The following is a 26714-nucleotide window of genomic DNA, read 5'->3' on the forward strand; positions in this document are numbered from 1 at the left end:
TGTTGGTATGAAGCAAGCTATGGTCACCTTGTAAATCTCAGTTAGGCAGATTAAATTGGTTTATGGGTTTTCGAAAATAGAAATAAGAAAATATGTAATAAAAGGGATAGAGTACTCATGCAGCCTCATTGGTGGGAATTTCAGATAAGCGAATGAAGATACTGTATGGCTCAAGGACGCCTGCTCTCCCACTGCTTCAACTCAATCCTTCTTACTCCTTTCCATGGCAAGCTGTATGTAGGGCATCACCGTTGTCAATGGCTACATCCCATCCTCTCAGTGAAAACGTTCCTATGCTCTGTCACAGCACGGCTAATCATCTGTCGGTTCTCAATCAGGTTGGAATAGAATCCATTGATTCTTTTGCGCTTGTCATCACGCCCAGCCTTCAGGAGTTTGAAGCTCGTCACAGTCATTCAATCATAGAGTCCTACTCGGAATACCACAGACAAGGTTTAGACTTTCCGGATCCTCATGAATGCCGCCATCTATCTAACTTATACCACGAAGATTCTGTTGGGGAATCTAAGAGATACACATTCAAGCTCTTGTTGCATGTAGAACGGAAGTGGTTGTCAATCACGTGCGTTCATAAGTGAGAATGATAATGAGGGTTACTTATCATCACATTCATCATGTTCTTGGGTGCGAATGAATATCTTGGAATAAGAATAAGAGGGATTTGAATAAAAGACAATAGAATTGCATTAATACTTGAGGTACAGCAGAGCTCCACACCCTTAATCTATGGTGTGCAGAAACTCCACCGTTGAAAATACATAAGTAAAAGGTTCAGGCATGGCCGAATGGCCAGCCCCCTTGTGGTCACAAGACCGAATGATCAAAGACTTAAAGTGATCAAACATATCTAATACAATAGATAAATGTTCTATTTATAATAAACTAGCTCCTAGGGTTTACATGAGTAAGTAATTGATGCATAAATTCACTTCCGGGGCCCACTTGGTGTATGTTTGGGCTGAGCTTGATTAATCCACGAGCTGAGGCTTCTCTTGGGGTTGAACTCCGAGTTATGACGTGTTTTGGGCGTTCAACTCCGGATCGTGACGTTTTTCTGGCGTTTAACTCCAGACAGCAGCATGAACTTGGCGTTCAACGCCAAGTTACGTCGTCAATCTTCGAATAACGTATGGACTATTATATATTTCTGGAAAGCCCTGGATGTCTACTTTCCAACGCCGTTGAGAACGCGCCATTTGGAGTTCTGTAGCTCCAGAAAATCTATTTCGAGTGTAGGGAGGTCAGATTCCAACAGCATCAGCAGTCCTTTTGTCAGCCTTCTTCAGAGTTTTGCTCAAGTCCCTCAATTTCAGCCAGAATTTACCTGAAATCACAGAAAAAACACACAAACTCATAGTAAAGTCCAGAAATGTGAATTTAACATAAAAACTAATGAAAACATCCCTAAAAGTAGCTCAAACTTACTAAAAACTATATAAAAACAATGCCAAAAAGCGTATAAATTATCCGCTCATCAGATTGCAATTTTGTGCACCAAGTTTTTGGCGCCGTTGCTGGGGATTGTTCGAGTTTGGACAACTGACGGCTTATCTTGTTGCTTAGATTAGGACTATTTTATTTTTGTTAGTTTAGAGTCTTTTAGTTGAGTCTAGTTTCATATTTTAAGTTTGGTGTCAATTGCATGCTTTTGTTTTCTTTTAATTTTTCGAATTTGCATGTCCTTAGTCCCTTTTTGATCCTTAAAAATTCTATGTTTGGTGTCATTTTGTTGTTTTTCTCTTTCCTCATTTCAAAAAAAAAAATTAAATCTTTTTCAAAATAATTTTCTATCATATCTTTTTAATTGCCAATTCCAAAATCTTTTTAATTAGTTGATTGATTTAGTTTTCAATTTGCTTTGATTTTATTTTTCTTTTAGTTTTCGACATTTTATTTTATTTTCCTTTTGTTTTATTTTATTATTTTCGGTCATTAAAAAAAATTAATCTACTTGCAATCTATATCATTTCCCTTTCTCCATCATGGACCTAAGTGGAATTGAGCAGTCCAGAAGGACTTTGGGGTCATATGCTAACCCCATTACAGCTGCATATGGGAGTAGCATCTGTATACCTCCCATCAAAGCAAGCAGCTTTGAGCTGAACCCTCAACTCATTATCATGGTGCAGCAAAATTGCCAGTATTCCGGTCTTCCACAGGAAGAACCTACTGAGTTTCTGGCACAATTCTTACAACTTACTGACACAGTACGTGATAAAGAGGTGGATCAGGATGTCTACAGATTATTACTGTTTCCATTTGCTATAAAAGATCAAGCTAAGAGGTGGTTGAATAACCAACCTACAGCAAGCATAAAGACATGGAAACAGTTATCAGACAAATTCCTGAATCAATTTTACCCTCCAAAAAGGATGACACAGCTAAGGCTGGACATCCAAGGCTTTAAACAAGAGGATAATGAATCCCTTTATAATGCCTGGGAGAGGTATAGAGGTATGCTAAGAAAATGCCCCTCTGAAATGTTTTCAGAGTGGGTACAGTTAGACATCTTCTACTATGGGCTTACAGAAAAAGCTCAGATGTCTTTAGACCACTCAGCTGGTGGATCTATACACATGAGGAAGACAATTGAAGAGGCTCAAGAGCTTATAGACACTGTTGCTAGAAATCAATATTTGTACTCTAGCAATGAGTTCTCTGCAAAAGAGGAAGTCATGGCAGCAGCCACTGATCCTAATCCTCAAGAACAAATGATTGAGCTTACTCAGCAATTACACCTGATGACAAAACAGTTAGCAGAATTTAAAGAGATGATCCAAGAAACTAAAATTGCTAACAAGAACATAGAATTGCAGTTGAATCAGGCAAAACAGCAAATATCTAAACAGATAACAGAAGAATGTCAAGCAGTTCAACTGAGGAGTGGGAAGACATTGAATAACACTGCTCAAAGTAGCAAAAAGCCAAATAAGGAACAATTGACAGAGGATAACCAAACCACTGTCCAAAATCCCTCTGAGGACAGTAAGAGCCCAGAGAGGAATACTTTTGGCGTTCAAACGCCAGAAAAAGGGGGAAAGCTGGCGTTAAACGCCCATTCCCTGCCCAGTTCTGGCGTTCAAACGCCAGAAAAGGGAGAGAAGTTGGCGTTAAACGCCCAATCTTCACCCAATCCTGGCGTTCAGACGCCAAGGGAGGATCAAACACCTGAGAATGCTGACAATAATCCCTCTAAAAAGGCTTCTTCAACCACTTCTGTAAGGAATAAACCTGCAGCAACTAAGGTTGAAGAATACAAAGCCAAGATGCCTTATCCTCAGAAACTCCGCCAAGCGGAACAGGATAAGCAATTTGCCCGCTTTGCAGACTATCTAAGGACTCTTGAAATAAAGATTCCGTTTGCAGAGGCACTTGAGCAAATACCTTCTTATGCTAAGTTCATGAAAGAGATCTTAAGCCATAAGAAGGATTGGAGAGAGACTGAAAAAGTATTTCTCACTGAAGAATGCAGTGCGGTCATTCTAAAAAGCTTACCAGAAAAGCTTCAAGATCCAGGAAGCTTTATGATACCATGCACATTAGAAGGTGCTTGCACCAAGACAGCCCTGTGTGATCTTGGAGCAAGCATCAATCTAATACCTGCATCCACTATCAGAAAGCTTGGGTTGACTGAAGAAGTCAAACCAACCCGGATATGCCTCCAACTTGCTGATGGCTCCATTAAATACCCATCAGGCATAATTGAGGACATGATTATCAAGGTTGGGCCATTTGCCTTTCCTACTGACTTTGTAGTGCTGGAAATGGAGGAGCACAAGAGTGCAACTCTCATTCTAGGAAGACCTTTCCTAGCAACTGGACGGACCCTCATTGATGTCCAAAAAGGGGAATTAACCCTGAGAGTCAATGAGGATGATTTCAAGTTGAATGTTGTCAAAGCTATGCAGCATCCAGACACATCAAATGACTGCATGAGCACTGATATTATTGACTCTTTGGTGGAGGAGGTCAATATGACTGAAAGTCTTGAATCAGAGCTAGATGACATCTTTAAAGATGTTCAGCCTGATCTGAAGGAACTAAAGAAAATAAAAGAAATTCTGAAAATTCCTCAGGAAGAAGATAAGCCTCCTAAACCAGAGCTCAAACCACTACCACCATCCCTGAAATATGCATTTCTGGGAGAAGGTGACACTTTTCCAGTGATCATAAGCTCTGCTCTAAATCCACAGGAAGAGGAAGCACTAATTCAAGTGCTGAGGACACACAAGACAGCTCTTGGGTGGTCCATAAGTGATCTTAAGGGCATTAGCCCAGCAAGATGCATGCACAAGATCCTATTGGAGGATGATGCTAAGCCAGTGATTCAACCACAAAGGCGGCTAAATCCAGCCATGAAGGAGGTGGTGCAGAAAGAGGTCACTAAGTTACTAGAGGCTGGGATTATTTATCCTATTTCTGATAGCCCCTGGGTAAGCCCTGTCCACGTTGTCCCTAAGAAGGGTGGCGTATGAAAAAAATGAACTGGTTCCTACAAGAATAGTTACAGGGTGGCGTATGTGTATTGACTACAGAAGGCTCAACACAGCCACCAGGAAGGATCATTTTCCTTTACCATTCATAGACCAGATGCTGGAGAGACTGGCAGGTCATGAATATTACTGCTTTTTGGATGGCTATTCAGGTTACAACCAAATTGCAGTAGATCCTCAGGACCAAGAGAAAATAGCATTTACATGTCCTTCTGGAGTATTTGCCTACAGAAGGATGCCTTTTGGTCTGTGCAATGCACCTGCAACCTTTCAGAGGTGCATGCTCTCTATCTTCTCAGATATGATAGAGAAATTTCTGGAAGTCTTCATGGATGACTTTTCAGTATTTGGAGACTCATTCAGCTCCTGCCTTAACCATCTAGCACTTGTTCTGAAAAGATGCCAAGAGACTAACCTAGTTTTAAACTGGGAAAAATGTCACTTTATGGTGACTGAAGGGATTGTCCTTGGGCATAAAATTTCAAACAAGGGAATAGAGGTGGATCAAGCTAAAGTTGAAGTAATTGAAAAATTACCACCACCTACCAATGTTAAGGCAATTAGAAGCTTTCTGGGGCATGCAGGATTCTACAGAAGGTTTATAAAGGATTTTTCAAAAATTGCCAAACCTCTGAGTAATCTGCTAGCTGCTGACACGCCATTTATCTTTGATAAGGAGTGTCTGCAGGCGTTTGAGACCCTGAAAGCTAAGCTGGTCACAGCACCAGTCATCTCTGCACCAGACTGGACATTACCATTTGAACTAATGTGTGATGCCAGTGACCATGCCATTGGTGCAGTATTAGGACAAAGGCATGGTAAGCTTCTGCACGTCATTCATTATGGCAGCCGTGTTCTAAATGATGCACAAAAGAACTACACAACCACAGAAAAAGAGTTACTTGCAGTGGTTTATGCCATTGACAAGTTCAGATCTTATTTAGTAGGATCAAAAGTGATTGTGTACACTGACCATGCTGCTCTTAAATATCTACTCACAAAGCAGGATTCAAAACCCAGGCTCATAAGATGGGTGTTGCTTCTGCAAGAGTTTGATATAGAAATAAGAGACAGAAAAGGGACAAGAATCAAGTAGCTGATCACCTGTCCCCGGATAAAACCAGTAGCAGGAGCATCCCTCCTTCATACTGAGATCTCTGAAACCTTTCTGGATGAGCAATTATTTGCTATTCAGGAAGCTCCGTGGCTTACAGACAGTGCAAACTATAAGACTCAAGGTTCCCCTTCTGTAACCATGGAAAGGAAGCACGAAGAGTTTCTCTCAAAACAAAGTCAAACAGAGCCCCCACAGTCAAACTCTAAATTTGGTGTTGGGAGGCCACAACCAACTTCTAAGTTTGGTGTTGAACCACATTCAAACTCTAAGTTTGGTGTTGGGAGGTTCCAACATTGCTCTGAGTATCTGTGAGGCTCCATGAGAGCCCACTGTCAAGCTACTGACATTAAAGAAGCGCTTGTTGGGAGGCAACCCAATGTTATATTTATTATTTTTCCTTTGTTATTTTATGTTTTCTATAGGTTGATGATCATGGAAAGTCAAAAAATCAATTGAAAAAGCAGAAACAGAATGAAAAATAGAAAGAAAAACAGCACACCCTGGAGGAAAATTTGCTGGTGTTTAAACGCTAGTAAGGGCAGTAAATGGGCGTTTAACGCCCAGTCTGGCACCATTCTGGGCGTTTAACGCCAGAAAGGGGCACCAGACTGGCGTTAAACGCCAGGAATGGGCACCAAGCTGGCGTTAAACGCCAGAAATGGGCACCAGCCCGGCGTTTAACGCCAGGATTGGCAGAAGGAGCATTTTTGCTCACCACTTGGTGCAGGGATGAATTATCCTTGCCACCTCAGGATCTGTGGACCCCACAGGATCCCTGATGAGCGGATAATTTGTACGCTTTTTGGCATTGTTTTTAGTATGTTTTTAGTATGATCTAGTTAGTTTTTAGTATATTTTTATTAGTTTTTAGTTAAAATTCACTTTTCTGGACTTTACTATGAGTTTGTGTGTTTTTCTGTGATTTCAGGTATTTTCTAGCTGAAATTGAGGGACCTGAGCAAAAAATCTGATTCAGAGACTAAAAAGGACTGCAGATGCTGTTGGATTCTGACCTCCCTGCACTCGAAGTGGATTTTCTGGAGCTACAGAAGCCAATTGGCGCGCTCTCAACGGCGTTGGAAAGTAGACATTCTGGGCTTTCCAGCAATATATGATAGTCCATACTTTGCCCAAGATTTGATGGCCCAAACCGGCGTTCAAAGTCACCCTCAGAATTCCCAGCGTTAAACGCCGGAACTGGCACAAGGATGGGAGTTAAACGCCCAAACTGGCATAAAAGCTGGTGTTTAACTCCAAGAGGAGTCTCTACATGAAAATGCTTCATTGCTCAGCCCAAGCACACACCAAGTGGGCCCGGAAGTAGATTTTTATGTCATTTACTCATCTCTGTAAATCCTAGGCTACTAGTTCTCTATAAGTAGGACCTTTTACTATTGTATGAGAGAGCTTTTGATCATGTTTTTATGATTGAACCCTCTTTGGGAGGCTGGCCATTCGGCCATGCCTAGACCTTATTCTTATGTATTTTCAACGGTGGAGTTTCTACACACCATAGATTAAGGTGTGGAGCTCTGCTGTACCTCGAGTATTAATGCAATTACTATTGTTCTTCTATTCAATTCCGCTTGTTCTTGTTCTAAGATATCACTTGTTCTTCAACTTGATGAATGTGATGATCCGTGACACTCATCATCATTCTCACCTATGAACGTGTGACTAACAACCACCTCCGTTCTACCTTAGATTGGGTGAATATCTCTTGGATTCCTGATACACGATGCATGGTTGATCGCCTGACAACCGAGCGCTCGCCTGACAACCGAGCCAGCCATTCCGTGAGATCAGAGTCTTCGTGGTATAGGCTAGAACTGATGGCGGCATTCAAGAGAATCTGGAAGGTCTAACCTTGTCTGTGGTATTCTGAGTAGGATTCAATGACTGAATGACTGTGACGTGCTTCAAACTCCTGAAGGCGGGGCGTTAGTGACAGACGCAAAAGAATCACTGGATTCTATTCCGGCCTGATTGAGAACCGACAGATGGATAGCCGTGCCGTGACAGGGTGCGTTGAACATTTCCACTGAGAGGATGGGAGGTAGCAACTGACAATGGTGAAACCCTTGCATAAGCTTGCCATGGAAAGGAGTAAGAAGGATTGGATGAAGACAGTAGGAAAGCAGAGAGACGAAAGGGACAAGCATCTTCATACGCTTATCTGAAATTCCCACCAATGAATTACATAAGTATCTCTATATTTATCTTTATGTTTTATTCGTATATCATCCATATCCATTTGAGTTTGCCTGACTAAGATTTACAAGGTGACCATAGCTTGCTTCATACCAACAATCTCTGTGGGATCGACCCTTACTCGCGTAAGGTTTATTACTTGGACGACCCAGTACACTTGCTGGTTAGTTGTGCGAAGTTGTGTTTATGCCGTGGTATTGAACACCAAGTTTTTGGATTCATTACCAGGGATTATTTGAGTTGTGAAAAGTATTGATCACAATTTCGCATACCAAGTTTTTGGCGCCGTTGCCGGGGATTGTTGAGTTTGGACAACTGACGGTTCATCTTGTTGCTTAGATTAGGTATTTTTTTTTCTTCAGAGTTCTTAAGAATGAATTCTAGTGTTTCATGATGATCTGTTGAAGTCTGGCTGGCTGTGAAGCCATGTCTAATTCTATTGGACCGAGGTTTCAACTTATCATCACAAGAGCTTGTTGATTTCTATCAATCTTGCTGTTGGAGCAGTGATCTGCTAAGGCTTGGCTGGCCATTGGCCATGTCTAGTGTTTTGGACCGAAGCTTTCTTTGAAAGCTTGGCTGGCTGTGAAGCCATGTCTAATTCCTGGACCGGAGTCTTAGATTAAACATTGCATGATTCCTGGAATTCTCATCAAGAATTTTGATACCTTTATTTTCTTTTCCACTTAATTTTCGAAAATCCAAAAAAAATTACAAAATCATAAAAACAAAAAAATATTTTATGTTTCTTATTGAGACTCTATTCTTTTTTTAAGTTTGGTGTCAATTGCATGTTTCTGTTCTTCTTGCAGTCATGCATGTGTCTTCATTAATCTTCAAGTTGTTCTTGATGATTTCTTACTCTGATCTTTGAATTCTCTTGACTTGAGTGTTTATGTGTCTCATATGCATTCTCATTAGTGTCAGTAGTATACAAACTGCTAAGTTTGGTGTCTTGCATGCATTGTTATTTGATTTTAGTTGCATTTTGATTATTCCTCACTATTAAAAATTCAAAAATATTTTTAATTTGTGTCTTTTCAAGTCAATAATACAGAGAATTGAAGATTCAGAACATACAACAGAGGAATTACACAGAAAAAGCTGGGCGTTCAAAATGCCCAGTAAAGAAGACAGACTGGCGTTTAAACGCCAGCCAGGGTGCCTGGTTGGGCGTTTAACGCCCAAAAGGGTAGTAGTTTGGGCGTTAAATGCCAAAATGTGCACCATTCTGGGCGTTTAACGCCAGGATGGCACAAGAGGGAAGATTTTGTTTTCAAATCAAATTTTTTTAGTTTTCAAAATCTTTTCAAAATCAAATCTTTTTCAAATCATATCTTTTCAATCAAATCTTTTTCAAAATTAATTTCTTTCTATTTTCAAAAATACTTGCTATCAATTAATGATTTGATTCAACATTTCAAGTATGTTGCCATTTCTGTTGAGAAAGGTTTAATGTTTGAATCATATCTTTTCTTGATAGCCAAGTCATTAATTTTCAAAATCAAATCTTTTTAAAATGTTTTTCAAATCATATCTTCTCAATCACATCTTTTTAAAACCAATCATATCTTCTTAACCACATCTTTTTCAAAATAGTTTTCAATCAAATCTTTTTGATTTCTAATTTCAAAATCTTTTTCAAAAATCACTTTACTTCTTTCTTAATCATGGTTTTCGAAAATCAATAAGTGTTTTTCAAAATGTCTTCAAAACCCTTTACTTAATTTTCGAAAATTACTTCCCTTCTTCTCACATCCTTCTATTTATGGACTAACACTATTCCTTAATGCAAAATTTGAACTCCATCTTCTTTGATAAGTTCGAATTTCCTAATTCTGCCTTCTATTTTTCTTTTCCTCTGACACCTCAAGGAATCTCTATACTGTGACATAGAGGATTCCACATTTTCTTGTTCTCTTCTCTTTCTTATGAGCAGGAGCAAGGACAAAAACATTCTTGTTGAGGCTGACCCTGAACCTGAAAGAACCTTGAAGCGAAAGCTAAGAGAAGCCAAGGCACAACTCTCTGTAGAGGACCTAACAGAAATCTTCAAAGAAGAAGAACCCATGGCAGCCGAAAACAACAACAATGCCAACAATGCAAGAAAGGTGCTGGGTGACTTTACTGCACCTACTCCCGATTTCTATGGGAGAAGCATCTCTATCCCTGCCATTGGAGCAAACAAATTTGAGCTTAAGCCTCAATTAGTTTCTCTAATGCAACAGAATTGCAAGTTCCATGGACTTCCATTGGAAGATCCTCACCAGTTCTTAGCTGAATTCTTGCAAATATGTGACACTGTCAAGACTAATGGGGTTGACCCTGAGGTCTACAGACTTATGCTATTCCCTTTTGCTGTAAGAGACAGAGCTAGGACATGGTTGGACTCACAACCTAAAGAAAGCCTGAACTCTTGGAAAAAGCTAGTCAATGCCTTCTTGGCAAAGTTCTTTCCACCTCAAAAAAATTGAGTAAGCTTAGAGTGGAAGTCCAAACCTTCAGACAGAAGGAAGGAGAATCCCTCTATGAAGCTTGGGAAAGATACAAACAATTAATCAGAAAGTGTCCCTCTGACATGCTTTCTGAATGGAGCATCATAGGTATTTTCTACGATGATCTCTCTGAACTATCCAAAATGTCTTTGGATAGCTCTGCTGGAGGATCTCTTCATCTGAAGAAGACGCCTACAGAAGCTCAAGAACTAATTGAAATGGTTGCAAATAACCAATTCATGTACACTTCTGAAAGGAATCCTGTGAACAATGGGACTAATCAGAAGAAAGGAGTTCTTGAGATTGACACTCTGAATGCCATATTGGCTCAGAACAAAATATTGACTCAACAGGTCAATATGATTTCTCAAAGTCTGTCTGGAATGCAAAATGCACCAGGTAGTACTAAGGAAGCTTCATCTGAAGAAGAAGCTTATGATCCTGAGAACCCTTCAATGGAAGAGGTGAATTACATGGGAGAACCCTATGGAAACACTTATAATCCTTCATGGAGAAATCATCCAAATCTCTCATAGAAGGATCAACAGAGACCTCAACAAGGTTTCAACAATAATAATGGTGGAAGAAACAGGTTTAGCAATAGCAAGCCTTTTCCATCATCTTCTCAACAACAAACAGAGAGTTCTAAGCAGAACACCTCTGACTTAGCAACCATGGTCTCTGATCTAATCAAAACCACTCAAAGTTTCATGACTGAAACAAGATCCTCCATTAGAAACTTGGAGGGACAAGTTGGTCAGCTGAGCAAGAAAATTACTGAACTCCCTCCTAGTACTCTTCCAAGCAATACAGAAGAAAATCCAAAAGGAGAGTGCAAGGCCATCAACATGGCCGAATTTGGAGAGGAAGGAGAGGTCGTGAACGCCACTGAGGAAGACCTCAATGGACATCCACTGGCTTCCAATGAGTTCCCCAATGAGGAACCATGGGAATCTGAGGCTCAAAATGAGACCATAGAGATTCCATTGGACTTACTTCTGCCATTCATGAGCTCTGATGAGTATTCTTCCTCTGAAGAGGATGAGTATGTCACTGAAGAGCAAGCTGCTAAATACCTTGGAGCAATCATGAAGCTAAATGACAAGTTATTTGGAAATAAGACTTGGGAGGATGAACCCCCTTTGCTCACCAAAGAACTGGATGACTTGTCTAGGCAGAAATTACCTCAAAAGAGACAGGATCCTGGGAAGTTTTCAATACCTTGTACCATTGGCACCATGACCTTCAAAAAGGCCTTGTGTGACCTAGGGTCAAGTGTAAACCTCATGCCTCTCTCTGTAATGGAGAAGCTAGGGATCTTTGAGGTGCAAGCTGCAAAAATCTCACTAGAGATGGCAGACAACTCAAGAAAACAAGCTTATGGACTTGTAGAGGATGTTCTGGTAAAAGTTGAAGACCATTACATCCCTGCTGATTTCATAATCCTAGAGACTGGGAAGTGCATGGATGAATCCATCATCCTTGGCAGACCCTTCCTAGCCACAGCAAAGGCTGTGATTGATGTTGATAGAGGAGAATTAATCATTCAAGTGAATGAAGAATCCTTTGTGTTTAAGGCTCAAGGATATCCCTCTGTCACCATGGAGAGGAAGCATGAAGAGCTTCTCTCAAGACAGAGTCAAACAGAGCCCCCACAGTCAAACTCTAAGTTTGGTGTTGGGAGGCCACAACCAACTTCTAAGTTTGGTGTTGAACCCCCACATTCAAACTCTAAGTTTGGTGTTGGGGGGGTTCCAACATTGCTCTGAGCACCTGTGAGGCTCCATGAGAGTCCTCTGTCAAGCTATTGACATTAAAGAAGCGCTTGTTGGGAGGCAACCCAATGTTATATTTTATCTATTTTCTTTTGTTATTTTATGTTTTTTGTAGGTTGATGATCATGAGAAGTTACAAAATCAATTGAAAAAGCAAAAACAGAAAGAAAAACAGGAAGAAAAACAGCACACCCTGGAGGAAGAACCCACTGGCGTTTAAACGCCAGTAAGGTTAGCAGATGGGCGTTTAACGCCCAGTCTGGCACCATTCTGGGCGTTTAACGCGAGAAAGGGGCACCAGACTGGCGTTAAACGCCAGAAAAGGGCAAGCACTTGGCGTTAATCGCCAGAAATGGGCATCAGCCCGGCGTTTAACGCCAGAATTGGCCAGAACGCATTTTTGCATGCCATTTGGTGCAGGGATGACTTTTCCTTGACACCTCAGGATCTGTGGATCCCACAGGATCCCCACCTACCCCACCACTCTCTCTCTTCTTCACCCATTCACCAATCACCTCAACTCCTCTTCCCCAAAAACCCTTCACCTATCAAATCCCATCTTTCTCTTCACCACTCACATCCATCCTTCATAAAACCCCACCTACCTCACCCTTCAAATTCAAACCACTTTCCCTCCCAAACCCACCCATACATGACCGAACCATGAGCCCCCCCACTCCTATATAAACCCATCTTCACTCCTTCATTTTCACACAACCTAAACACCACTTCTCCCCCTTTTTTGCCGAACACAAAGCCATTCCCTTCTTTCTCATTTCTTCTTCTTCTACTCTCTTCTTTCTTCTTTTGCTCGAGGACGAGCAAACCTTTTAAGTTTGGTGTGGTAAAAGCATTGCTTTTTGTTTTTTCATAACCATTTATGGCATCCAAGGCCGGAGAAACCTCTAGAAAGAGGAAAGGGAAGGCAAAAGCTTCCACCTCCGAGTCATGGGAGATGGAGAGATTCATCTCAAGGGTGCATCAAGACCACTTCTATGAAGTTGTGCCTTGAAGAAGGTGATCCCCGAGGTCCCTTTCAAACTCAAAAAGGGTGAATATCCGGAGATCCGACATGAGATCCGAAGAAGAGGTTGGGAAGTTCTTACCAACCCCATTCAACAAGTCAGAATCCTAATGGTTCAAGAGTTCTATGCCAATGCATGGATCACCAAGAACCATGATCAAAGTGTGAACCCGGATCCAAAGAATTGGCTTACTATGGTTCGGGGGAAATACTTGGATTTTAGTCCGGAAAATGTAAGGTTGGCATTCAACTTGCCCATGATGCAAGGAGATGAACATCCTTACACTAGAAGGGTCAACTTTGATCAAAGGTTGGACCAAGTCCTCACAGTCATTTGTGAAAAGGGCGCCCCAATGGAAGAGAGATTCAAGAGGAAAGCCGGTTCAATTGAGAAGGCATGACCTCAAACCCGTGGCTAGAGGATGGTTAGAGTTTATACAACGCTCAATCATTCCCACTAGCAACCGGTCCGAAGTTACCATAGACCGGGCTATCATGATTCATAGAATCATGATTGGAGAAGAAATAGAAGTTCATGAGGTTATATCCCAAGAACTGTATAAGGTGGCGGACAAGTCCTCTACCTTGGCAAGGTTAGCCTTTCCTCATCTCATTTGTCACCTCTGTTATTCAGTTGGAGTTGACATAGAGGGAGACATCCCCATTGATGAGGACAAGCCCATCACTAAGAAGAGGATGGAGCAAACAAGAGACCCCTCTCATCATCAAATCCCTGAGATGCCTCAAGGGATGCACTTTCCTCCACAAAACTATTGGGAGCAACTAAACACCTCCCTAGGAGAATTGAGTTCCAACATGGGACAACTAAGGGTGGAGCACCAAGAACACTCCGTCCTCCTCCATGAAATTAGAGAAGATCAAAGAATCATGAGAGAGGAGCAACAAAGACAAGGAAGAGACATTGAGGAGCTCAAGCACTCCATAGGATCTTCAAGAGGAAGAACAAGCTGCCATCACTAAGGTGGACCCGTTCTTTAATTTCCTTGTTCTTTATTTTTCTGTTTTTTTTTTGAATTTTAGTGCTTATGTTTATCTATGTTTGTGTCTTGTGATCATTAGTGTCTTAGTGTCTATGCCTTAAAGTTATGAATGTCCTATGAATCCATCACCTTTCTTAAATGAAAAATGTTCTTAATTGAAAAAGAAAAGAATTGCATGAATTTTGAATTTTATAACAGTTTAATTATTTTGATGTGGTGGCAATACTTTTGTTTGCTGAATGTATGCTTAAACAGTGCATATGTCTTTTGAATTTGTGGTTCATGAATGTTGGCTCTTGAAAGAATGATGAAAAAGGAGAAATGTTACTGAGGATCTGAAAAATCATAAAAAAATGATTCTTGAAGCAAGAAAAAGCAGTGAATACAAAAAAAAATATTTTCGAAAAAAAAAGAGAAGGAGAAAAACGAAAAAAAAAGGGAGAAAAAGAAAAAGAAAGAAAAAAGAAGGAAATAAAGTTGTGATCCAAGGCAAAAAGAGTGTGCTTAAGAACCCTGGACAACTCTAATTGGGGACTCTAGCAAAGCTGAGTCACAATCTGAAAAGGTTCACCCAATTATGTGTCTGTGGCATGTATGTATCCGGTGGTAATACTGGAAGACAGAGTGCTTTGGGCCACGGCCAAGACTCAATAAGTAGCTGTGTTCAAGAATCATCATACTTAACTAGGAGAATCAATGACACTATCTGGATTCTGAGTTCCTAAAGAAGCCAATCATTCTGAATTTCAAAGGATAGAGTGAGATGCCAAAACTGTTCAGAGGCAAAAAGCTAAAAGCCCCGCTCATCTAATTAATAATGATCTTCATAGATGTTTTTGGAATTCATTGCATATTCTCTTCTTTTTATCTTATTTGATTTTTAGTTGCTTGAGGACAAGCAACAATTTAAGTTTGGTGTTGTGATGAGCGGATAATTTGTACGCTTTTTGGCATTGTTTTTAGTATGTTTTTAGTATGATCTAGTTAGTTTTTAGTATATTTTTATTAGTTTTTAGTTAAAATTCACTTTTCTGGACTTTACTATGAGTTTGTGTGTTTTTCTGTGATTTCAGGTATTTTCTGGCTGAAATTGAGGGACCTGAGCAAAAAATCTGATTCAGAGACTAAAAAGGACTGCAGATGCTGTTGGATTCTGACCTCCCTGCACTCGAAGTGGATTTTCTGGAGCTACAGAAGCCCAATTGGCGCGCTCTCAATGGCGTTGGAAAGTAGACATCCTGGGCTTTCCAGCAATATATGATAGTCCATACTTTGCCTAATATTTGATGGCCCAAACCGGCGTTCAAAGTCACCCTCAGAATTCCCAGCGTTAAACGCCGGAACTGGCACAAGGATGGGAGTTAAACGCCCAAACTGGCATAAAAGCTGGCGTTTAACTCCAAGAGGAGTCTCTACACGAAAATGCTTCATTGCTCAGCCCAAGCACACACCAAGTAGGCCCGGAAGTGGATTTTTATGTCATTTACTCATCTCTGTAAATCCTAGGCTACTAGTTCTCTATAAGTAAGACCTTTTACTATTGTATGAGAGAGCTTTTGATCATGTTTTTATGATTGAACCCTCTTTGGGAGGCTGGCCATTCGGCCATGCCTAGACCTTATTCTTATGTATTTTCAACGGTGGAGTTTCTACACACCATAGATTAAGGTGTGGAGCTCTGCTGTACCTCGAGTATTAATGCAATTACTATTGTTCTTCAATTCAATTCCGCTTGTTCTTGTTCTAAGATATCACTTGTTCTTCAACTTGATGAATGTGATGATTCGTGACACTCATCATCATTCTCACCTATGAACGTGTGACTGACAACCACCTCCGTTTTACCTTAGATTGGGTGAATATCTCTTGGATTCCTAATACACGATGCATGGTTGATCGCCTGACAACCGAGCGCTCGCCTGACAACCGAGCCAGCCATTCCGTGAGATCAGAGTCTTCGTGGTATAGGCTAGAACTGATGGCGGCATTCAAGAGAATCCGGAAGGTCTAACCTTGTCTGTGGTATTCTGAGTAGGATTCAATGACTGAATGACTGTGACGTGCTTCAAACTCCTGAAGGCGGGGCGTTAGTGACAGACGCAAAAGAATCACTGGATTCTATTCCGGCCTGATTGAGAACCGACAGATGGATAGCCGTGCCGTGACAGGGTGCGTTGAACATTTCCACTGAGAGGATGGGAGGTAGCCACTGACAACGGTGAAACCCTTACATAAGCTTGCCATGGAAAGGAGTAAGAAGGATTGGATGAAGACAGTAGGAAAGCAGAAAGACGAAAGGGACAAGCATCTTCATACGCTTATCTGAAATTCCCACCAATGAATTACATAAGTATCTCTATCTTTATCTTTATGTTTTATTCGTATATCATCCATATCCATTTGAGTTTGCCTGACTAAGATTTACAAGGTGACCATAGCTTGCTTCATACCAACAATCTCTGTGGGATCGACCCTTACTCGCGTAAGGTTTATTACTTGGACGACCCAGTACACTTGCTGGTTAGTTGTGCGAAGTTGTGTTTATGCCGTGGTATTGAACACCAAGTTTTTGGATTCATTACCGGGGATTATTTGAGTTGTGAAAAGTATTGATCACAATTTTGCAGATCAATCCCCACCTACCCCACCACTCTCTCTCTCCTTTCTTCTTTTGCTCGAGGATGAGTAAACCTTCTAAGTTTGGTGTGGTAAAAGCGTTGCTTTTTGTTTCTCTATAATCATTTATGGCACCTAAGGCTGGAGAAACCTCTAGAAAGAGGAAAGGGAAGGCAAAAGCTTCCACCTCTGAGCCATGGGAGATGGAGATATTTATCTCAAGGGATGCACTTTCCTCCACAAAACTATTGGGAGCAAATCAACACCTCCCTAGGAGAATTCAGTTCCAACATGGGACAACTAAGGGTGGAGCACCAAGAACAGTCCATCCTCCTCCATGAAATTAAAGAAGATCATAGAATCATGAGAGAGGAGCAAGAAAGGCAAGGAAGAGACATTGAGGAGCTCAAGCACTCCATAAGATCTTCAAGAGGAAGAACAAGCCGCCATCACTAAGGTGGACCCGTTCTTTAATCTCCTTGTTCTTTATTTTCTATTTTTCAAATTTTTATGCTTATGTTTATCTATGTTTGTGTCTAACTACATGATCATTAGTATCTTAGTGTCTATGCCTTAAAGCTATGAATGTCCTATGAATCCATCACATCTCTTAAATGAAAAATGCTTTAATCACAAAAGAACAAGAAGTACAGGATTTTGAATTCATCTTTGAAACTAGTTGAATTAGTTTGATGTGGTGACAATACTTTTTGTTTTCTGAATGAATGCTTGAACAGTGCATGTCTTTTGAATTTGTTGTTTTAAGAATGTTAAAATTGTTGGCTCTTGAAAGAATGATGGAAAAGGAGAACTGTTATTGAGGATCTGAAAAATTATCAAATTGATTCTTGAAGCAAGAAAAAGCAGTGAATCAAAAAGCAAAAAAAAAAACAAAAAAAAAGAAAGAAAAGAAAGAGAAAAAGAAAAAGAAAGAAATAAAGTTGTGATCCAAGGCAAAAAGAGTGTGCTTAAGAACCCTGGACACCTCTAATTGGAGACTCTAGCAAAGCTGAGTCACAATCTGAAAAGGTTCACCCAATTATGTGTCTGTGGCATGTATGTATCCGGTGGTAATACTGGAAGACAGAGTGCTTTGGGCCACAGCCAAGACTCAAAAAGTAGCTATGTTCAAGAATCATCATTCTTAACTAGGAGAATCAATAACACTATCTGAGTTCTGAGTTCCTATGGATGTCAATCATTCTAAACTTCAAAGGATAAAGTGAGATGCCGAAACTGTTCAGAAGCAAAAAGCTACTAGTCCCGCTCATCTAATTGGAGCTAAGTTTCTTTGATATTTTGGAGTCTATAGTATATTCTCTTCTTTTTATTCTATTTTGATTTTCAGTTGCTTGGGGGCAAGCAACAATTTAAGTTTGGTGTTGTGATGAGCGAATAATTTATACGCTTTTTGGCATTGTTTTCAGTATGTTTTTAGTATGTTTTAATTAGTTTTTATTATATTTTTATTAGTTTTTAGTTAAAATTCATTTTTCTGGACTTTACTATGAGTTTGTGTGTTTTTCTATGATTTCAGGTATTTTCTGGCTGAAATTGAGGGTCCTGAGCAAAAATCTGATTCAGAGGCTGAAAAGGACTGCAGATGCTGTTGGATTCTGACCTCCCTGCACTCGAAGTGGATTTTCTGGAGCTACAGAAGCCCAATTGGCGCGCTCTCAACGGCGTTAGAAAGTAGACATCCTGGGCTTTCCAGAAATGTATAATAGTGCATACTTTTCCCGAGATTTGATGGCCCAAACCGGCGTTGCAAATCAGCTTCAGAATTCCCAGCGTTTAACGCTGGAACTGGCATAAAAATTGGAGTTAAACGCCCAAACTGGCATAAAAGCTGGCGTTTAACTCCAGAAAAAGTCTCTACACATGAAAGCTTCAATGCTCAGCCCAAGCACACACTAAGTGGACCCAGAAGTGGATTTTTACGTCATTTACTCATTTCTGTATACCCTAGGTTACTAGTTCACTATTAATAGGATCTTTTGACATTATATCTGGACCTCATGACACTTTACACGTTTCTCATTGTATCTTCTACGGCATGAGTCTCTAAACCCCATGGTTGGGGGTGAGGAGCTCTGCTGTGTCTTGATGGATTAATGCAATTACTACTGTTTTTCATTCAATCATGCTTGCTTCCATTCTAAGATATCACTTGTTCTTAAACCTGATGAATGTGATGATCCGTGACACTCATCATCATTCTCAACTATGAACGTGTGCCTGACAACCACCTCCGTTCTACTTTAGATTGAGTAGATATCTCTTGGATTCTTTAATCAGAATATTCGTGGTATAAGCTAGAACTGATGGCGGCATTCAAGAGATTCCGGAAGGTCTAAACCTTGTCTGTGGTATTCTGAGTAGGATTCAAGGATTGAATGACTGTGACGAGCTTCAAACTCCTGAAGGCTGGGCGTTAGTGACAGACGCAAAAGAATCACTGGATTCTATTCCAACCTGATTGAGAACCGACAGATGATTAGCCGTGCCGTGACAGGGTGCGTTGAACATTTTCACTGAGAGGATGGGAGGTAGCCATTGACAACGGTGAAACCCTACATACAGCTTGCCATGGAAGGAGTCTTGCGTGCTTGAAGAAGAAGACAGTAGGAAAGCAGAGATTCAGAAGATAGAGCATCTCCAAAACCTCAACCTGTTCTCCATTACTGCAAAACAAGTATTTATTTCATGTTCTTTTACTTTTCACAATCAACCCTGATAATTATTGATATCCTGACTAAGAGTTACAAGATAACCATAGCTTGCTTCAAGCCGACAATCTCCGTGGGATCGACCCTTACTCACGTAAGGTATTACTTGGACGACCCAGTGCACTTGCTGGTTAGTTGTGCGGAATTGCAAAAGTGTGATTGCAATTTCGTGCACCAATAACTCTGCCAAGACGGTAGACACTGGGTGGGCAATACATGCTTTGACATAATTGGCAATAGATGTTCCATTAGAATGTGGCAGTCATGACTCTTTAAGCCTAATAACTTGCGCTGTTTTAAATCAACACAGCGAGAGATGTTGCTAGAGTACCCGTCTGGAAAGACCACATTCTTGATGGTCCTCAGAGAGACATCCTTCTGTGGATTGGACATGGTAAAGACTGCAGAGGATACTTTCCACCTTCAAGTGGCCACATGTCATGCTTGATTCCCATCAACTGGAGATCTTTTCGAGCTTTTAAGTGGTCTTTGGATTTACCACTCTCGTTCAACATGGTGAAGACAATGTTATCACACACATTCTTCTCTATGTGCATCACGTCTAGGTTGTGACGTAACTCGTTGTTCTCCCAGTATGGGAGGGCAAAGAATATACTCATCTTTTTCCAAGGAGACTCGTCTTGCACCACGGTCTACTGTCTGCGTTTTCTTTTACCAGCAACCGATTGCACCTTCCCAAGTGAGACGTGCACACCCTCCAACTGTCTTAGGATATCCCTGCCAGTTAATTTCACAAGTGGGATCTGTTCTCTACCTTACCATCAAATCTAGTCCGGTCCTGTCTATATTTGTGATTGTGATTCAAGAAGCGACGGTGACTCATGAAACACCATTTCTAACTGAAGGTAAGTCGTTTAGTCTCGGCATCCAAATTGCACGTGGGACAAGCTCTCCCCCCGTACGTATTCCAGCCAGATAAATTGTCCAAACTAGTAAAATCGCTGATAGTACACAGTAAGACAACATGCATCTTGAACATTTTCTTCTCACTAGCGTCGTACGTATTAACACCGGCCCACAATTGCTTCAACTCATTGATCAGGGGCTGTAGGTAGACATCTATGTCATTGCCAGGCATTTTAAGATCCAGAATAATCATGGAGAGAACATTGTTGGTTTGTTTCATACAAATCCAGAGGGGTAGGTTGTACGGAATAAGAATAACTAGCCATATTGAGTACTTCGAACTCAGGTTTCCATAAGAATTGAAGCCATCACTGGCCAAGGCTAAGCGAACACTCTGCGGATCACCAGAGAATTCAATATATCTCCTGTCAGATGCTTTCTAGGCCTCGTCGTCCCTGGGATGCCTCAAAGAACAGTTAGAGTTGGTTCCTCTCTTGTGCCACAATATGTCCATGGATGTCTTGCTGGACATGAATAATTGCTGTAACCGTGGAATCAGAGGAAAGTAACAGAGAATCTTTGCCAGCAGAGGTTTCCTATTCTTCTTGACAACAACGTTGATCCTTACTAGAAAATTCTTCCGGGTTTTTTGCTTCCACCTGGATGCTCTACACCGTTTGCATCTAGACAGGTCTTAGTCGGAGCCCTGATATAGCATACAGTCATTTGGACATGCATCTATTTTCTTGTACTCAATACTGAGCTTCCTTATGATCCTCTTGGCATCATGCAAGGTCTTCAGAATCTTTGCATGCTCAAAGGCGTCCCCCAATAGCTCTAGAATCAACCCGAAAGCCTTGTCGCTCACTCCACACATGCACTTTATATGGTACAGCCTCGCCAAGAAAGACAACTTTGAGAATCTTGAGCATCCCGGATATAATTCCTGCTCGCAGTCCTCAAGCAGGTCATGAAAGGCACGAGCCTCGCAGCTAGGTTCATCAGATAAGTATGGCAACCCCTCTGCAACATCTCCGACATGCTCATTCATTGAGTCTTCGTCATCACTCTACAATCCCAGTAAGTTGAATGCATCATAGACCATATCACGCATTTGATCTCCTAAATTTTCAGTGGGTTCTAGTTCTTCTCTACCACTGGATCTCTCGTCTATGATCCTCTCACCGTGATGTAACCCAAAGGTATAATTAGGGGAAAAGGGTTTCATTAGAAGATGATCATACGCATCCTCTTTAGTTTAAAAAAATCGGAATCCACACAAAGGACATGGACAATGTATCATCCCATCGGATGATGCATTAGAAAATGCAAAGTCAAGGAATCTATTCAGACCATCCTTGTAATCTGCATTACCTCATGGCTTTGTAATCCAGCTCTTATCAATGTCTAATTTAATGAAATAGCAAAAACAAAGGAATAAACTGTAAACAAAGACATAAAACAAAAAAATGGTGATAAAAAATGAGATGTGTCCGAAGAACCAATAACAGTTCATCATAATTATGAAATAGGGGAGTAGAATAAGAGTTAAATTCGAGAAATTATTAGAAGCAAAACCTTGTAGCACACAAAAGGTATTGGGTAGGTTGCTTATTCATTACAAAATTCTGTGCTTTCTAAAAAATTACTGGCAGAAAGAATTGCTGATCCTAAGTCTAAAAAATAAAAAGATAAAGAAAAACTTCCTTAAAAATGAGGAAAAAAAAACACAAGAGTAAAAGTTAGAATTAAATAATAATTAAAAATAAGGTGTGAAATTGTTGAACGGAAAATAACGCAGGAATGATTAGATTGCATTATAATTCCTTTATAGCCTTTGCTATCTTTTATTGCTATACCCAAACCATTTCAACTAAAAAGTTGGAGGGCCCTTGGGTGCTAAATTGTAATAATTGGAAAAGTATGGTAATTGCATCTCTTAATAGTAATATGGCCTTTTTTAAGGTGCATATTTGATCTGCATGGACATGAAAGAAGCTTTGAAATTTTTAGTGCGATTCAGACAAATATGCAAACGGCTTAATTTTAACTATGTTCAAATTTTGACCACAACTGAAAAAATATTTAGTGCAAAATATTTAGCATGAAATCCCATTTAAGTAAGGAAATAAAACAAGTATTAACCTAATTCAAATGTCATGAAATTATTCTTTTAAAAGTTTAACTCAATAGAACGAAAGACATAAATAATTATATTAGAGGGACTATAAGCAATGCACCATCAAGCAGAGGAAACCATTATCCCAACCCCTTTGATCTCACTTACTCTCAGATCCTGGACATAGTTTACCTCACCCATGTCAACGATGATGAAATCTGCAATACCAGTATCCTCTCTGGTCTTGTGTTGAAGCTTATACTTCAAGTCATTCATCAACTCACATTCAAGAATATTCTACCATCCACCTTGTTTTTATTAAGGATAAGTATAGACTTTTAATGAACTAAAATTTTCAAAGTCTTTTAAGTTGCAGAACACATTCAAGAATAATTTATTTTTATTAATATATACTAGTGGCTCACTAGGCACTATCGTGCCTGTTGAGCCGCTTTTCTATTGAGTTTAAGAAATTAATTTTATATTTTTATTTTAAAATTATAAATTTAATAATAATTAAAAATAAATTATAAAAAAATAAAATATCTTAAATTATTTACATGTAAAATGTTAAAAGAAACAAATTTAAATTAAAAGCAAATTATTTTCAGTCCTATTTAATTAGAAGCAAATTTAAAAATTTGTATCCAAAATATTTTTTTTATCTCTGTCCATAATTTTAATAGATAAAAAAATATATTTCTTCAATCTTATCCTGAACCTCTTTAATTATCTTTATTTTATTATTTTTTAAGATTATTTATTTTTATTTTAATTATATTATTTCATCATATTATACATTATCCTTTCTAATTATTATTTTTTAATTTTTAATTTTATTATTTTTTTACTATTTTTCATACACATTTATTATTATTTTTTTAATTAAGTGAAATAAAGATAGGGAGAGAATACTACATGTACTCCATAAAATAAAGAAGAAGACAACATGGGTAGAAGTTATGTGTAGAATAAAAAAGTAACTGTACAAAGAATAAAGAAAAATTAACTAATAATTACATTTTTTTATCAAATTTTAAAACGATAATTATATTAAACATTATTTATTAATGGGATTAAAATGAAAAAGCGAAAATTAGACACCAAACTCTCATATTCCTTTTATATATATATATATATATATATATATATATATATATATATATATATATATATATATATATATATATATATGGATATTATTTAAATATTGAATTTTCTGAATAATATGTGGATAGTAGTTATCAACTTGAGTACACATGTATACAATGTATGAATTTCTATAGGTTGACTTCAATTTCTGTTTCTTGGTTAATAATTTATACAAATAAGACTCAATGTTGTTTTGAAAATATAGCTGAAGAATATTAAGCATGGCTACTCCTATTTAATTATTGATTAGTTACCTATTAAGTCCCTTTGATCTGAACATGCTTTTCAGATTGAGAACTCTCAAAGTATTGAAAATGTATATGTGCAATAACACTGAACTAGTGATTGTGTTAAGAAGTTCACAATGCTGAATATTGCTTATAACACTTTAACAATATCATATTTTGTATTAGTCTCAATTGTTTCTTATTATTTTCATTTTCTTAGCTAAGATAAGATCAATTCTACATCTCACACAGAAAAAAGATGTATAGAACAATAATAATAAATCAGAATCATCATACTCATAACAAATCACAAAGTTAAAAGAAAAATAACCTTGATCAGAATATGCTCTAGAAGCTTCTCCTTAGAGACAATTTTGCAATTTCTTTTTGCAGTACTTAGTAACCGACACCGTTGAAGATCCTCTACACGCTTTCAGTTTTAAATAAATTTGTATTAAAACAGTGCGATTTCAATTCCCAAAATCCAAAAGAAAATAACAAAAACATGCAGTTACTGCAAGGATATACTTTTCACTGGAGATCCCAGTAGGGTTCCATAAAAACAAAAAGAAAGAAGCATAAAAACTTGAGGAGAGAGATGGATGAGTACTGTGGTATCTCAAATCACAATCAGAAACTAATAAGCTATTTGACTGTGTCAAGGAATATATTCACCAAAACAACATCACGTGGTATTTAAGTAACTAATACCCTACACTCCAAAATATATTAGCTCTATTTTCTTAGTTATTCCATGACTTAAAAAATTAAAGATAAAACCCCAAAAATAGAAATCCAGTATTTGTGAGAAGCACACTAACAATGTAGTTAATACTTTGAATACAAATCTAACTGAAAATCCTAACTTTCTGCAAGAAACAAGCATAATAGAACAGAGATAATGGGAATGACAGCTGAATTATTGGAGTACCCTTATTTAGATTTGAGCCATGGAAGAAAGATGCTATAACAGTGATAATTATAGTAACAATAATGAAGCATATAATTGAGTTCTTCCAAAATTTTGGCTTCATTTGCAATGAAACAGTAAACTGTATTAACCAAAAATGAAAAAGAAAGAGGAAACTTTCACCAAGGCAAAGAAATTGAAGTCAAGTAAATAAATGATAAATTAAATTAAACATGCACATTCTATAATAAGTCCATTATTATTTATACATGTAAAACCATCAAAATCCTCTCTACTCTACAATAATTTCTCTACTAATAATTAAAATATAATCAAGCTAAGCTAGCTAGTTTTTTAAATTAATTAAGTACTATTTTCTAATTTCACATAAATAATAATACAAATCCAACTTCTCTATGTCATTGTCATAATGTTGATCACAACAGTTACCAATCACACAAATATAAAATGGGATAAAGGGTCATGTGTCTATATGTTTGTTAGAACTTAGATAGGCTTCTTGATTTTAACATTCCATTCATGAATCAGATGATACCATGCATGAATGCTGCAAAACATGGAATAGAACTAGGTACAATATAAAGAAAATATAATCAATAAGCTTTCATGTTTTCAATGAACCGGACACAATAAACCAAAAACTCCATAATGCAGCTATCTCAGAAACTAAACGCCAAGAAAAAATTGTAAAATTGTACAATGACATGTACAAACTTCAAAGAGATTCAACTAAGCAAGAAAATTTAAAAATATTCCATCAAAGCCATTTGGATGGATCAAAGTTATCAAATATAAATTTTGAAGAAATAAAATGTTCTCCTTTTTCTAGCAAATCTGTTTAAAATAAAGACCGAGGTGTAAAGCACAAATAACCCACCAGTAGCACATCATATGAAATATAAAAATACCAATGTTCATTTGTCACTTGAAAAAGTCAATAACAAAGTACCACCACATACATTTGTAGCTTATTGAGAATTGGATTGTGAGATAAGAATCAATCCAACAATAAAAGTTTCACAAGGTTACAGTGTACATAAATTATCTATGAACTTAGTATCAGAGCAGATAAAATTGTAAAGCAAACTATCTAACCCAGAGAATTCAGATTAATTGGAAACTAAATCTATTTATCTAACCAATTCAAACTATCTAAACAGCAGCAATTAACCCAAATTAGCATAAGATATAGACAAATTCCTTTTCAGAATCCTGAACCAAGAATGAAAACAAAAAGGAAAGTTCAGTGTGGAAGAACGAACCAGTGACAGGGGAGAGGCTACGATAGCTCGGATTGGCTCACGATGGAGGAAGGTGTAATGGTGTCGTGCACGATCGAGGATATAGGAAACTTTGACGCCGGTGAGAGAAGTACAGATGGGGCTCTGCGACTCGAAAACCACACAGAGGCGCAGGGTGGAGCTGAGGAAAGGGATTTCGCACACTGTGGATGAGGGGGTAGGGTTTCAAGAACTGTGGATGGATTGACAGCAATGATGCACGGTAGAGCAGCGAAGGCTGTGTTTGGCGCGTTACAAAGCTCAACTCGCAGGTTTCTTAAAAATGAGGGGAAATCAATTATTGGTTAGAATATAAAAAGTGGAATTGAAAAATGAATTAAGATAAGAACCTCACCTAGCGGCGTTTCTTGCAGCGGTCGCCGGGGATGTTACGGCATAGGCAGTGTGGGTTGTTTCGCGCCCTTGTTCCCTCCCTTGTTCGCGCCAAACAGAAAAAGAAGCTTAAAGATATGTATGCAGATTTGCCAGCATTTTTTCACTGTCCAGCTGCGATACAGGACTGATGAGCGGCTTTTACTAGACCGCCGCTCAACTCTGCCGCTATCCTTTCAATCTGCGGCAATTATGGCCACTGCCGCTACTTATCCGCTGCTACTCTCCGCTTCTGCCGTAGTGATAAATGGCATTAGTAACAT

General features: G+C 38.9%; 1 long non-coding RNA gene across 1 annotated transcript; it reads right to left on the reverse strand.

Moving 5' to 3' along the window:
- Nucleotides 1-681: 681 nt before the first annotated feature.
- On the reverse strand, nt 682-26714 carry LOC112770665 (uncharacterized). The gene is made up of 4 exons (XR_003186635.3): nt 26414-26714; nt 26041-26334; nt 24179-24277; nt 682-1345 (listed from the first exon to the last, which is right to left on the reverse strand). It is a non-coding gene; the product is annotated as an uncharacterized lncRNA (long non-coding RNA).

Source organism: Arachis hypogaea, chromosome 3 (assembly GCF_003086295.3).
Source record: "Arachis hypogaea cultivar Tifrunner chromosome 3, arahy.Tifrunner.gnm2.J5K5, whole genome shotgun sequence".
Taxonomy (NCBI): Eukaryota; Viridiplantae; Streptophyta; class Magnoliopsida; order Fabales; family Fabaceae; genus Arachis; species Arachis hypogaea.